The sequence below is a fragment of the Bufo bufo genome, chromosome 1, assembly GCF_905171765.1.
Source record: "Bufo bufo chromosome 1, aBufBuf1.1, whole genome shotgun sequence".
Lineage (NCBI taxonomy): Eukaryota > Metazoa > Chordata > Amphibia > Anura > Bufonidae > Bufo > Bufo bufo.
The window spans coordinates 141003817-141016160 of NC_053389.1; positions in this window are offsets into that span (position 1 = coordinate 141003817).

Here is a 12344-nt window from a genome sequence, read left to right on the forward strand (position 1 = left end):
TGAACATGCTAAATTATATTACCGTAGGGATGAAGTACAAATAATTAAACATGCAAGAAGTTACTTTTGGAAGCATAATGAAAGTAAATTCAGTCATTGTGTTATGAGAGAAAACAGCTCATCTAGCTTAGCGTTGCGTGCTGTGCACATACAGGACACACACCCCACATTCTAGGCCTGTGTGCTCTGCAGTCACAGCCGCCAGAGCCTCCTATCAGTGTCACTGCTCACGGCCCCTTTTTATTCCTGCTCCCGTGTATATAACCACATGATAATTCAGATAGACTTCGATATACTAGATAAGTAGCCCTCTCATGGTCATGTGTATTTGAGGCGGTGCTATTTATTCAGTGTATCTCAGCCTATAATATGTAATGCTATGCTGCAAAGCCAATGCTTCAGTATCACCCTAGGTAGGTTTAGATACATCGGCTTATTAGCACTGCATTACACAATATGGGCTAAAACACATCCTATCATGCATGAAACTGCTGAACTGGTGTATCTAACCATATCATGTGTTTGCTGATCTGTGTATCTAAGGCCATTTTCACATCTGCAGCAGCAAATCCCGTAGGCTGTCCAGGCAGCGAACAGCCTGCTGGAGTTCTCCGCATCCGGCATTGCCGGATGCAACCGGAATACCCACTAGCCACATTATTTATAATGGGGTCTGGCGGAGATCTGGCCGCAATTGGCCAGGCAGAAACTGGTGCACGCTGCGGTCTATGTTCAGCCGATTCCTGACAAGCTCTGCCTGACGGATCACAATGCCACCGATGTGAAAGTAGCCTAGTCCTATCATATGTACTGTGATACTGTCTACTGCGTTGTCATATCTACTCCCATTATGTGTGGTACTGTCTGCTGAGCTGTCTATCACTCATGGTACATGTACCTCCCTGCATTATACACATTTTCTGTTCCATGTCTCCTAATATAAGAACACCATATATTATATATGTATGCATTGATCTCGACCTGTAGCCGGTCACCTTTAGTACATTTAAAACTTCTACACCTGAAGACTATACAAAATATGTGAGAAAAAAAGTTCTGCAACAGACGGAGATGTAAAATAATTACTGTTGAGTGAAGTTTACAAAAATTCGATTCAGCTGCTTTGCTGAATTTCACAAAGAAATGTGCTTTGTGACAAATGACTTTGGGCTCATGCACGCGAACTTTTTTTGCGTTCCGTATACGGGCCATATTTTGATTCCGTATACGGTCTGTATACGGAACCATTCATTTCAATGGGTCCTCAAAAGATGCGGACAGCACTCTGTGTGCTGTCCGCATCCGTTGCTCCGTTCTGTAGCCCCGCAAAAATTATGAGGCATGTCCTATTCTTGTCCGTTTTGCGGACAAGAATAGGCATTTTTATAATGGGCCTCCTGTTCTGTTCCGCAAATTGTGGAAGGCACACGGGCGGCATCCGAACGGCACTTTCGTGTGCATGAGCCCTTTGTCATGAAGTTTATTTCTTTGTCGGCACAATGATGGGGAACTGCGATTGAGCCGCCCCCCCCCCGTCATTGAACTCCTCAGAGATTAAAAATAAAGGGCTTTCAGGGGTTAATCAGTTAAGAAAAATACTCACCCTACCCATTTGAGCACGAGCAGGCTGCCGCGGTCATCCTGATTGAAGATCCTACACGAAATCTCATGCGGTGCGTGATGACATCATCGCGCTGACCGGCATGGTGGGGTCAGATGTCACCGTGCACGAGATTTTACGCGGGATCTTCAAACAAGATGGCCCCATTTCGACGAATTTGGATCGAAGCTCACTTCGGATACTTCTATTTCCTCAGCCTTAAAAATAATGATGTATACGTTATATATAGAAATGAGTGCAGTTCACCAAGAAATTCCATTAATTCCGAATTAATTTGTCACAAATCACTATAAATCAGGTATACCCAGGCCACTCTGCCCTAAGGTACGGCCACACGGGCCTGCAGCTGGCTTTTATTTAATAATGAAGATCGCACTGTATAGTCCTTTAGGGTTGGGCATAGCAAGCTTCATTTGAATGTTGTACAGAGATCCGTCTCCATACAGCATTATCACCGAAGTCTCATGGGACTTTGTGAATAATTTCGGGGCTTGATATTTCAACTTGAAAACTATTCTAAAACTTGGTTCCGAAGTCGGCTTTGGTACCAAAGCCGACTTGGGATACCTGTTTTAAAATGGTTTTCAAGTTTAATAATCAAATGCCTAAGTTATTCACCGAAGTCTCGCGAGACTTAGGTGATAATAAAAAACATATTTCCTCGCCGAGCCCATACATCTTAATGCTGTACAGAGACGGAACTCTGTACAGCATTAAAACAAAGTTTTCAGCGAAGCAACTTCGGGTCTAACTTCGCTTATCCCTACAGTTTTTCTTCATTGTTAATGGCCGTGCGGCACCTTTAATACACCATTAAACAGGGGCTGTTCCTGTTATGGGGTTTGGCTGGTTAGGTGGGGGTATAATTTGCATATTATTGCTGTTCTTGCCTGCAATCTCCTGCAGATTATTTGACAGTGAACACTGAATATTAATCAGCTCTGGCATACCCACTTCTCCTATCCTACAGGTGGGAGCCCTTCTTCTTCCATCTGCTTTTCCTCCTTTTCCACATCATCTAATATCGATGAGAATATGTCATCAGGAACATCCAGCTCCTCCCTTTTCTGCATCTGGATGACTTTTCTAGGACATGAAGACTTTGAAGGATGATTTGGAAGAAGTAAAGCCAGCAAAAGATGAGAATGATCGTCATCCAACCCCTATAAAGCCCCCCAAAATGCCCAGGCACGGCATACAGGTTATACTTATCAGATTCCACCTTTCATTTTCCAAAGGAGCTGTGAAAAATGAAAGGTGGAATGTAATTGGTTGCTATAGGCAACTCAGCCAGTTCTACTTTACACCAGTTTGATACATTTTCCCTTTTTGTCTTTTTGGTTTCTTTTCAAATCTCAGCATGTTGGAGCTTTGGCATTTTTTTTTCAGGCATTTTGACACAACCTTCTGTGTAGGTGAAAAACACCATGAAGCGAATGCTTCCTTTCCGGCAATCTTCTGCTCCTGCAGGTATAAATGCAACTTTATGCCTTAGGCCTCATGCACACGACCGTTGTGTGTTTTGCAGTCCGTAAATTGCGGATCCGCAAAACACGGACGGCAATTTGCGGAACGGAGCGGACAGCCATTAATATAACTGCCTATTCTTGTTCGCAAAACGGACAAGAATAGGACAGGTTATATATTTTTTGCGGATCACGGAGCGGAGCAACGGATGCAGGAAGCACACAGAGTGCTGTCCGCATCTTTTGCGGCCCCATTGAAGTAAATGGGTCCGTATCCAAGCCACAAAAACTGCGGCTCAGATGCGGACCAAAACAACAGTCGTGTGCATGAGGCCATATTCACAGGTCAGTGTTTTGGTCAGTAATGAGTAGTTCCGCCGTTATTGTTTATCACTTCCAAAATTCGTTTCGGCATGCTTGATGCAAGCGTTTCCATGAGGTGAGTGGGAACATTTCTCCAAGTGGTGAAGACGGCCGCACGAAGGCCATCTACTGTCTGGAACTGTTGTCCATTTTTGTAAACTTCCCTTGCCATCCATCCCCAAAGGTTCTCAATTGGATTTAGATCAGGGTAACAAGCAGGATGGTCCAAAAGAGTAATGTTATTATCCTGGAAGAAGTCCCTTGTCCTGCGGGCATTGTGTACTGTAGCGTTGTCCTGTTGGAAAACCCAGTCGTTACCACACAGACGAGGGCCCTCAGTCATGAGGAATGCTCTCTGCAACATCTGGACATAGCCAGCGGTCGTTTGACGCCCCTGCACTTCCTGAAGCTTCATTGTTCCACTGAAGGAAAAAGCACCCCAGACCATTATGGCGCCCACTCCACTGTGGCGCGTAGATAACATCTCAGGTGGGATCTGCTTGTCATGCCAGTAATGTTGGAAACCATCAGGACCATCAAGGTAAAAAAAAATTCTCATCAGAGAATAAAACTTTCTTCCACGTTTGAATGTCCCATGTTTGGTGCTTTCTTGCAAAGTCCAAACGAGCAGTTCTGTGGCGTTCAAACGTCTTTGAAGACGTTTTTGAAGCCCTTCAGTCTAAGATGCCGTCCGATGGGTATGGGGCTGCAGTCAGCACCAGTAAGGGCCTTAATTTGGGTCGAGGATCGTCCAGTGTCTTGACGGACAGCCAACTGTCTTACTGCGTCCCACCTCAGTAGCGATGGCGCGCTGTGAGAGACCCTGCTTATGCAGTTCAACAACCCGAACACGTTCAAAAAGGGAGAGTTTTTTTGCCTTTGCCATCACAACGTGTGACTACCTGACAGAAAATGACAATGAATCCACATCTTTGCACAGATTTGGCCTTTTAAAGGCATGTGGTCCTAAAATTTGGATCAGCTGAAAAACAGCCTGTTTCAGTTTAATCGTTATTTTCAATTAATTGAATGCTCAAAAAATGTTTTGTCTCACTCTCATTTCTTCTTGTTGCATTTTGAAGCTCTACTTGGAACCTTGTTAAGATCCAACAATGTAAAATATGATTTTTTGCCATTTTTCAAGTGGTCTTAAACTTTTGATCAGGACTGTACCTTATGTCTGTGGAGGCTCCAATCCTGGTTTTGGCACATAATCCCTGATGGAAATCACTGACCAAAACACTGACGTGTGAATGAGGCTTAATGCTGTGAGATCCTGTCAGAGGAGCGGAGGCCAGAATGGGACCTCTCACTGATACACTCGTTTGTGTGTATGGCCTTAGGCTACCTGCACATGTTACGGATTATGCAAGCTTTTTTTGCATGGATTCCAGTGTAGAAACAACATGGCGTAGTACAGTACCAGCAAAGTATATAAGATTAAACAAAGCTCAAATACACTTTGCTTCTTTGTGGGTCGCGGTACCTAACCTGCTGTGTGGATTTCGACATCCGCAACATGTCAGTTATCTTTGCAGATAATGTGTGGGGCAAAACCGCATCAACTCTGCACCAAAAACCACAATTATGTATTGCAGTTTTTTGTACGGAAGTCTGCAGAAATTCACACAGAAAGTCATGCGCATCTTCTCCACATTTACCTTCACCCATGTGCAGGTATCCTTAGGCCTGCACACGTTTTCGTTTACGTTCCATTTTTTGTGTTCCGTATATGGACCATATACGAACCGTATACGGAACCATTCATTTCAATGGATCCGCCCAAAAAAATGGAAGGTACTACGTTTGCCTTCCGTTTCCGTATATCCTATTCATGTCCGCATTACGGACAAGGAAAATACTGTTCTATTAGGGGCCAGCTGTTCCGTTCCGCAAAATACAGAATGCACACGGATGTCATCCGTATTTTTTGCGTATCTGTTTTTTACGGACCGCAAAACCATACAGTCATGTGCAGGAAGCCTTAGCCTCCTGCACACGACTGTATTTTCAGTCCACCATCAAACCAATTTTTTTGCAGGTCAGAGGGCGCATTAATTTCAGTGGGACCCCAAAAGATGTGGACAGTATACCATGTATCCGTCGGCACGCAGAGAAAAAAAAAGTAGAACATATTGTTTTGTGGACAAGGATAGCACATTTCTACAGGAGTAAAAAAAATGGTGTCTTGCTCACGGCCATGATCCGTGTTTTGTGGAACACAAAACATACAGTCGTGTGCATGAGGCCTGAGGGCTCGTTCACACGAACGTGTGAAGCCCATGCCCGTGCTGTAGACCGCAAATTGGGGTCCGCCTTGCAACGGCACCGTCCGTGGGGCAGCCACGTGGGGATTTTGGACCCATTCACTTGAATGGGTCCGCGATCCCTCTGTTCCGCAAAAAGATAGAGCACGTTCTATCTTTTTGCGGTGCGGAGGCACGGAACAGAACCCGAGAAAGCACTCCGTAGTGCTTCCGTAGTGTTCTGCTCCGTGCTTCCTTTTACGCATCTCCAGATTTGCGGACCCATTGAAGTGAATGGGTCCGCATTTGTGATGCTAAATACACACGATACAGTGCCCGTGTATTGCGGATCCGCAAATGCGTGTGAACGAGCCCTTAGGGTAGATCAACAAGGAGTGGAATTCCCTGCATGACTTTGCCAAGGCAAGATCTGGAACTGTGGCAAAAAAAAACACTTGTTAGGGCTCATGCACACGAACGTTTTTTCTTTCCGTGCCTGTTCCGTTTTTTTTTTATGCGGAACCATTCACTTTAATGGGTCCGCAAAAACAATGGAAGGTACTCCGTGTGCATTCCGTTTCCGTTCCGCAAAAAAGTAGTGCATGTCCTATTATTGTCCACAAATCAGGGTCCAAGGCCCTATTCAAGTCAATGGGAATGCAAAAAATACGGAATGCACACAGAACAAATCTGTATGTCATTTGCGGATCCATATTGTAGAAATGCTATGCCCAGCCCATATTGCTAATGTGTTTGGTTAGGTTACTGTTTCCGTTTCTAATCCGCAAAACACGGATCGCATACGGAAACCATACGAATATGTTTTGTGGAATAACGGAACGGAAGAGGACTTAAATCAGAGGGGAAAAAAACTCAGATACGGAACAACAGATCCGTGAAAAACGGACCGCAAAACAACAACAGTTGTGTGCATGAGCCCTGAGGGACAGTTCACATGTCCGTTATTTTTCCATTCTTTTGAGCCGTCAGAATAACAGAAAAATAAAGAAAAAAAGACGGATCCTGTAAAAGTACGGATCCTGTGCATCAGTTCTGCACATTTGGCATCTGTTTGAGCCATTTCCATCTGAGATCCGTTTTTTTTGACAGAACAACAGTAATGCATGCTGGACTTTTTTCTGTCTAAATAACAGATCTCAGATGGAAATGGCTCAAACGGATGCCAAATATGCACAACTGATGCACAGGATCCGTTTTTTTGCAGGATCCTTCTTATTTCTGTATTTTTCCTACCTTCCTTTCCTTCCTTTCCTTTGGATCTATAGGAGAAAACTATTTTTCAAGGACCTTTTCACTTTCTTCCTTGGTCGATCTTGATAGTCATTTGTCTTTTTGCAGCCATACTATGTAGCTACGTAACTCGAACTTAAAAAAAATCTTATAAAGCTGTTTTCTGGTTTGCATCAACTTCCTTTAAAATAATCATTTATGAAGGTGTAATTTTGTAATGTATTTCATTTACATTTATTTATCCGATCCTCTGTTCTGGGCTGTGGTCACATGACCTTGTCCATGCAGCTTTTTCATATTTCCTTTGTTTTGTCCCTTGGCGGGGCAGAGACAGGGGAGTGTCTATGTAACTACACTGCGTGCAGAATTATTAGGCAAATGAGTATTTTGACCACATCATCCTCTTTATGCATGTTGTCTTACTCCAAGCTGTATAGGCTCGAAAGCCTACTACCAATTAAGCATATTAGGGGATGTGCATCTCTGTAATGAGAAGGGGTGTGGTCTAATGACATCAACACCCTATATTAGGTGTACATAATTATTAGGCAACTTCCTTTCCTTTGGCAAAATGGGTCAAAAGAAGGACTTGACAGGCTCAGAAAAGTCAAAAATAGTGAGATATCTTGCAGAGGGATGCAGCACTCTTAAAATTGCAAAGCTTCTGAAGCGTGATCATCGAACAATCAAGCGTTTCATTCAAAATAGTCAACAGGGTCGCAAGAAGCGTGTGGAAAAACCAAGGCGCAAAATAACTGCCCATGAACTGAGAAAAGTCAAGCGTGTGTCATGGTCTTACCTTCTTGCTGTTCTCCTTCGTTTGACATGTGCTGGCGGCCATCTTGGTTTCTGGGTTTCTTGTAGCCTTCCACCCTGCGGCTCCTCCTTCCCACTGGGAGGAGCTGGATGCCTAGCTCATATATATAGGAGGTCTGTGGCTTCAGTTCCTTGCTTGGTCCTCCTGTGTTCACATGCTTCTAAGACTGCTGCTGCTTCTGGTTCCTGATCCTGGTTTCGTCTGACTACCCTGCTGGTTCCTGATCCTGGCTTTGTCTGACTACCCTGCTGGTTCCTGATCCTGGCTTCGTCTGACTACCCTTCTGGTTCCTGATCTCTGGCCTCTCAAGACTCTGCTTCGGTTTCACCATTCGTTTGGACTTTTGCTTTACAGCTTTATTTTCAATAAAGCCTTCTTATTTTCACTTATCTCTTGTTGTACGTCTGGTTCATGGTTCCGTGACATTAGGACCAAGCCATGAGTTCTGACGGTACAGGGCCATCCTCGCTACCCATGCTGGTTGCCAGACTTGATCAGCAGGATCACCTGTTGGGTCGGTTCGCTGTGGCGTTGCAAACCCTGCTTGAACGCACGGCTCATTTCGCTCCCGTTGACGATGGGTCGGTTGTCGCTCCTACTGCCGCTCCGGTTGTTGCGCCAGAGTCTACCCCGACACCTGTTGTTGCGCCTGCGGTGTTTCGGGGTATGACCGATTCTGCCCCTCTTCCACAGCGCTTTGGGGGAGAGCCAACTCAGTGCCGAGGTTTCCTTAACCAGGTGGGCATTTATTTCGAGTTGCTGCCACATGCCTTTCCTACTGAGAGATCAAAGGTGGGCTTCTTGATCTCGCTGCTCTCGGACAAGGCCTTGGCCTGGGCCAGCCCTTTATGGGAGAACAACAATCCGGTGGTTGCCGAGTTTTCCGGTTTTGTTGCTTCTCTTCGGAAGGTATTCGATGTGCCGGCTCGTGCTGCCTCTGCTGCGAAGCTCCTTATGTCCATCAGACAGGGTTCACGATCCGTAGCTGAATACGCCATTGAGTTTCGTACCCTGGCAGCAGAGGTGGGCTGGAATAATGAGGCTCTGGTCGCTGCTTTCTCTCATGGCCTCTCGGATGCCTTGAAGGATGAGGTTGCAGCTAAGGACCTACCAGTGGAGCTCGAGTCTCTTATTTCTTTCCTGATTTTGATTGACACCAGACTCAGGGAGAGACCTTCCTTTAAGGAGAGCCTGCGGAGGTCTTCTAACAGATTGGCGCCTACGTTTGCTGTCCCACCCGTGCCTCCCTCTCCTCCCACGCCTCCTGGGGATGACTTGTCTGGGGGTGAACCCATGCAGCTGGGGTTTGCTCGCCTGTCCGAGGGGGAGAGGGTACTCCGGAGACGCGAGGGTCGATGCATGTACTGTGGTCTCGGTGGGCATTTTCGGTTGGCATGTCCGAACCGTCCGGGAAACGCTCGTACCTGAGATCCTGTCGGGGGCAGATCTTGGGTGGAGTCTCCTCGTCCCCGGTTTCCCGTGTTGACAAACCACTGATCACTGTTGTCCTCTCCTGGGTCGGGGGCTCGGTGACGACCCAGGCGTTGGTGGACTCGGGTGCTGGTGCTTTGTTCATTGATAGTGTGTTCGCTGCCACCAATTCCATTCCTCTGCAGGCTCGAGGTTCCCCACTGGCTCTTGAGGCGATAGACGGCAGACCCCTTCTGTCGTCACACGTGACTCATGAGACCCTTCCAGTGGGGATAGCCATTGGTGCCGTTCACAGAGAGTCGGTCTGTCTCCAGGTTATTTCGTCTCCACACTACTCGGTGGTCTTGGGGTACCCCTGGCTCCAGAAGCATAATCCGACTTTCGATTGGAGATCGGCCGAGATCCTCTCGTGGTCACCGCAGTGTGGGACTAGTTGCATCCATGGGTCTGTCAAGTTGCTGTGTACTTCCTCGGACTCTCTGTTGCCTCCTGAATACGAGGAGTACCGGGATGTATTCGATAAGGTGCGCGCGGTTGCCCTACCTCCGCACCGCCCATACGATTGTGCCATAGAGTTACAACCTGGTGCCGTTCCTCCTCGTGGCAAGGTCTATCCACTGTCGGTAGCGGAGAATGAGGCCACGGAGGAGTACGTGAGGGAGGCGCTTTCACGCGGACACATTCGCAAATCCTCGTCCCCGGCAGGGGCTGGATTTTTCTTTGTGAAAAAGAAGGGCGGTGAGTTGAGGCCTTGCATCGATTACAGGGGTCTCAATCGCATCACGATCAAGAACGCTTACCCGATACCCTTGATTTCCGAGCTGTTCGATCGCCTTAAAGGGGCCACGGTCTTTACCAAACTCGACCTGAGGGCGGCATATAACCTGGTAAGGATCAAGGCGGGCGATGAGTGGAAGACCGCGTTTAACACCAGGACCGGTCATTATAAATCCTTGGTTATGCCCTTTGGGTTGTGCAATGCGCCCGCAGTCTTTCAGGAATTCATCAACGATGTTTTCCGTGACCTGTTGCAGCAGTGTGTGGTGGTCTATTTGGATGACATCTTGGTATATTCTGAATCCATGGAGGCCCACATTCTGGATGTCAGACGAGTGTTGCAACGGTTACGAGAGAACAAGCTGTTCGGTAAGCTTGAGAAATGCGAATTTCACCGATCCCAGGTAACCTTCTTAGGTTACATCATTTCCGCTGAGGGGTTCTCCATGGATCCTGAGAAGGTTTCGGCTGTCTTACAGTGGCCCCAGCCCAGTGGTCTTCGTTCCCTGCAGCACTTTTTGGGCTTCGCCAATTATTATCGGAAGTTCATCAGGGACTTTTCCATGCTGGCCAAGCCTCTCACGGATCTGACCAGGAAGGGCAGTAATTCCCAGGTCTGGACGCTCGAGGCCATCCGAGCTTTTGAGGCCCTAAAGTCCGCTTTTGTGTCGGCTCCGATTCTGTCGCATCCCAACCCTGGGTTGCCCTTTGTCCTCGAGGTGGACGCGTCTGAGACGGGAGTAGGCGCCCTTCTGTCTCAGCGTAGAACACCAGAGGGTCCTCTGCTTCCTTGTGGGTTTTACTCCCGGAAACTGTCTTCCGCGGAGTGCAACTATCAGATTGGTGACAGGGAGTTATTGGCCATCGTGCAGGCCCTTAAAGAATGGAGGCACTTGCTCGAGGGTTCGGTGGTTCCGGTTCTCATCCTGACGGACCATAAGAATCTGACCTACCTTTCTGAGGCTAAGAGATTGACACCACGTCAGGCCAGATGGGCTCTGTTCTTGTCACGTTTTAATTACGTGGTCTCCTACCTACCCGGTTCCAAGAACATCAGGGCGGATGCCCTATCACGGCAGTACTCCGAGCTGTCCAGGGAGGAGTCGATTCCGACTTCGGTCATACCTCCGAATCAGATCCTGGCCGCCATTCGCACCAGCCTGACCTCTCCCCTGGGTGAGCAGATTTTGGCGGCTCAATCTGGTGCTCCCTCTGGGAGACCCAACGGCAGATGTTTTGTGCCTGAGGAGTTGCGCACTCGGTTGTTGCGAACCTACCATAACTCCAAGACCGCGGGGCATCCTGGAAAGAATCAGCTGTCCTGGGCTGTTTCACGTCTGTTCTGGTGGCCTTCCCTACGTTCCGACATCGCCGCATATGTAGCGGCATGCTCCGTTTGTGCCCAGAGTAAGTCCCCTCGGCACCTTCCGTTGGGCCTTCTGCAACCCATAGCCAACGTGGAGCGCCCATGGTCACACCGGGGGATGGATTTCATTGTGGACCTCCCTGCATCCCGAGGCCATACGGTCATTCTCATGATTGTGGATCGGTTTTCCAAAATGTGCCACTGTGTTCCTCTCAAGAAGTTACCCTCTGCACAAGAGTTGGCCACGATTTTTGCCAGGGAGGTCTTCCGGTTGCACAGTTTGCCCAAGGAGATTGTGTCGGATCGGGGGAGTCAGTTTGTGTCCAGGTTCTGGTGCGCCTTTTGCTCCCAGTTGGGGATTCATCTCTCCTTCTCCTCGGCCTACCACCCTCAGTCCAATGGGGCCGCAGAACGATCCAATCAGGCCTTGGAGCAATTCCTTCGTTGCTATGTCTCCGATCACCAAGACAATTGGGTTGACCTTCTGCCTTGGGCTGAGTTTGCCAGGAACACGGCGGTGAACTCTTCCTCTGGGACGTCTCCCTTCATGGCCAATTATGGGTTCCAACCTGCCGTGTTACCGGAGGTATTCTCTCCCCAGGATATTCCGGCGGTGGAGGATCACCTTTCCGTCCTACGTGCTTCTTGGGTACAGATCCAGAAGTCCCTTTAGGCCTCTGCGCAGCGCCAGAGACTCCAGGCTGATCGCAGACGAGCGCCTGCTCCTTCCTACCAGGTCGGAGACCGTGTATGGTTGTCCACCCGCAACCTCAACCTTCGAGTGCCCACTCCCAAGCTGGCGCCTCGCTTTGTTGGTCCCTTCCGAGTGCTTCGCAGGGTAAACCCGGTAGCCTATGCCCTTGCGCTTCCTTCTGGCATGCGGATCTCTAACGTGTTTCATGTCTCCCTGTTGAAGCCACTGGTGTGTAATCGTTTCACTTCCTCGGTTCCTCGGCCTCGTCCGGTCCGAGTGGGAAATCATGAGGAGTATGAGGTGAGCAATATC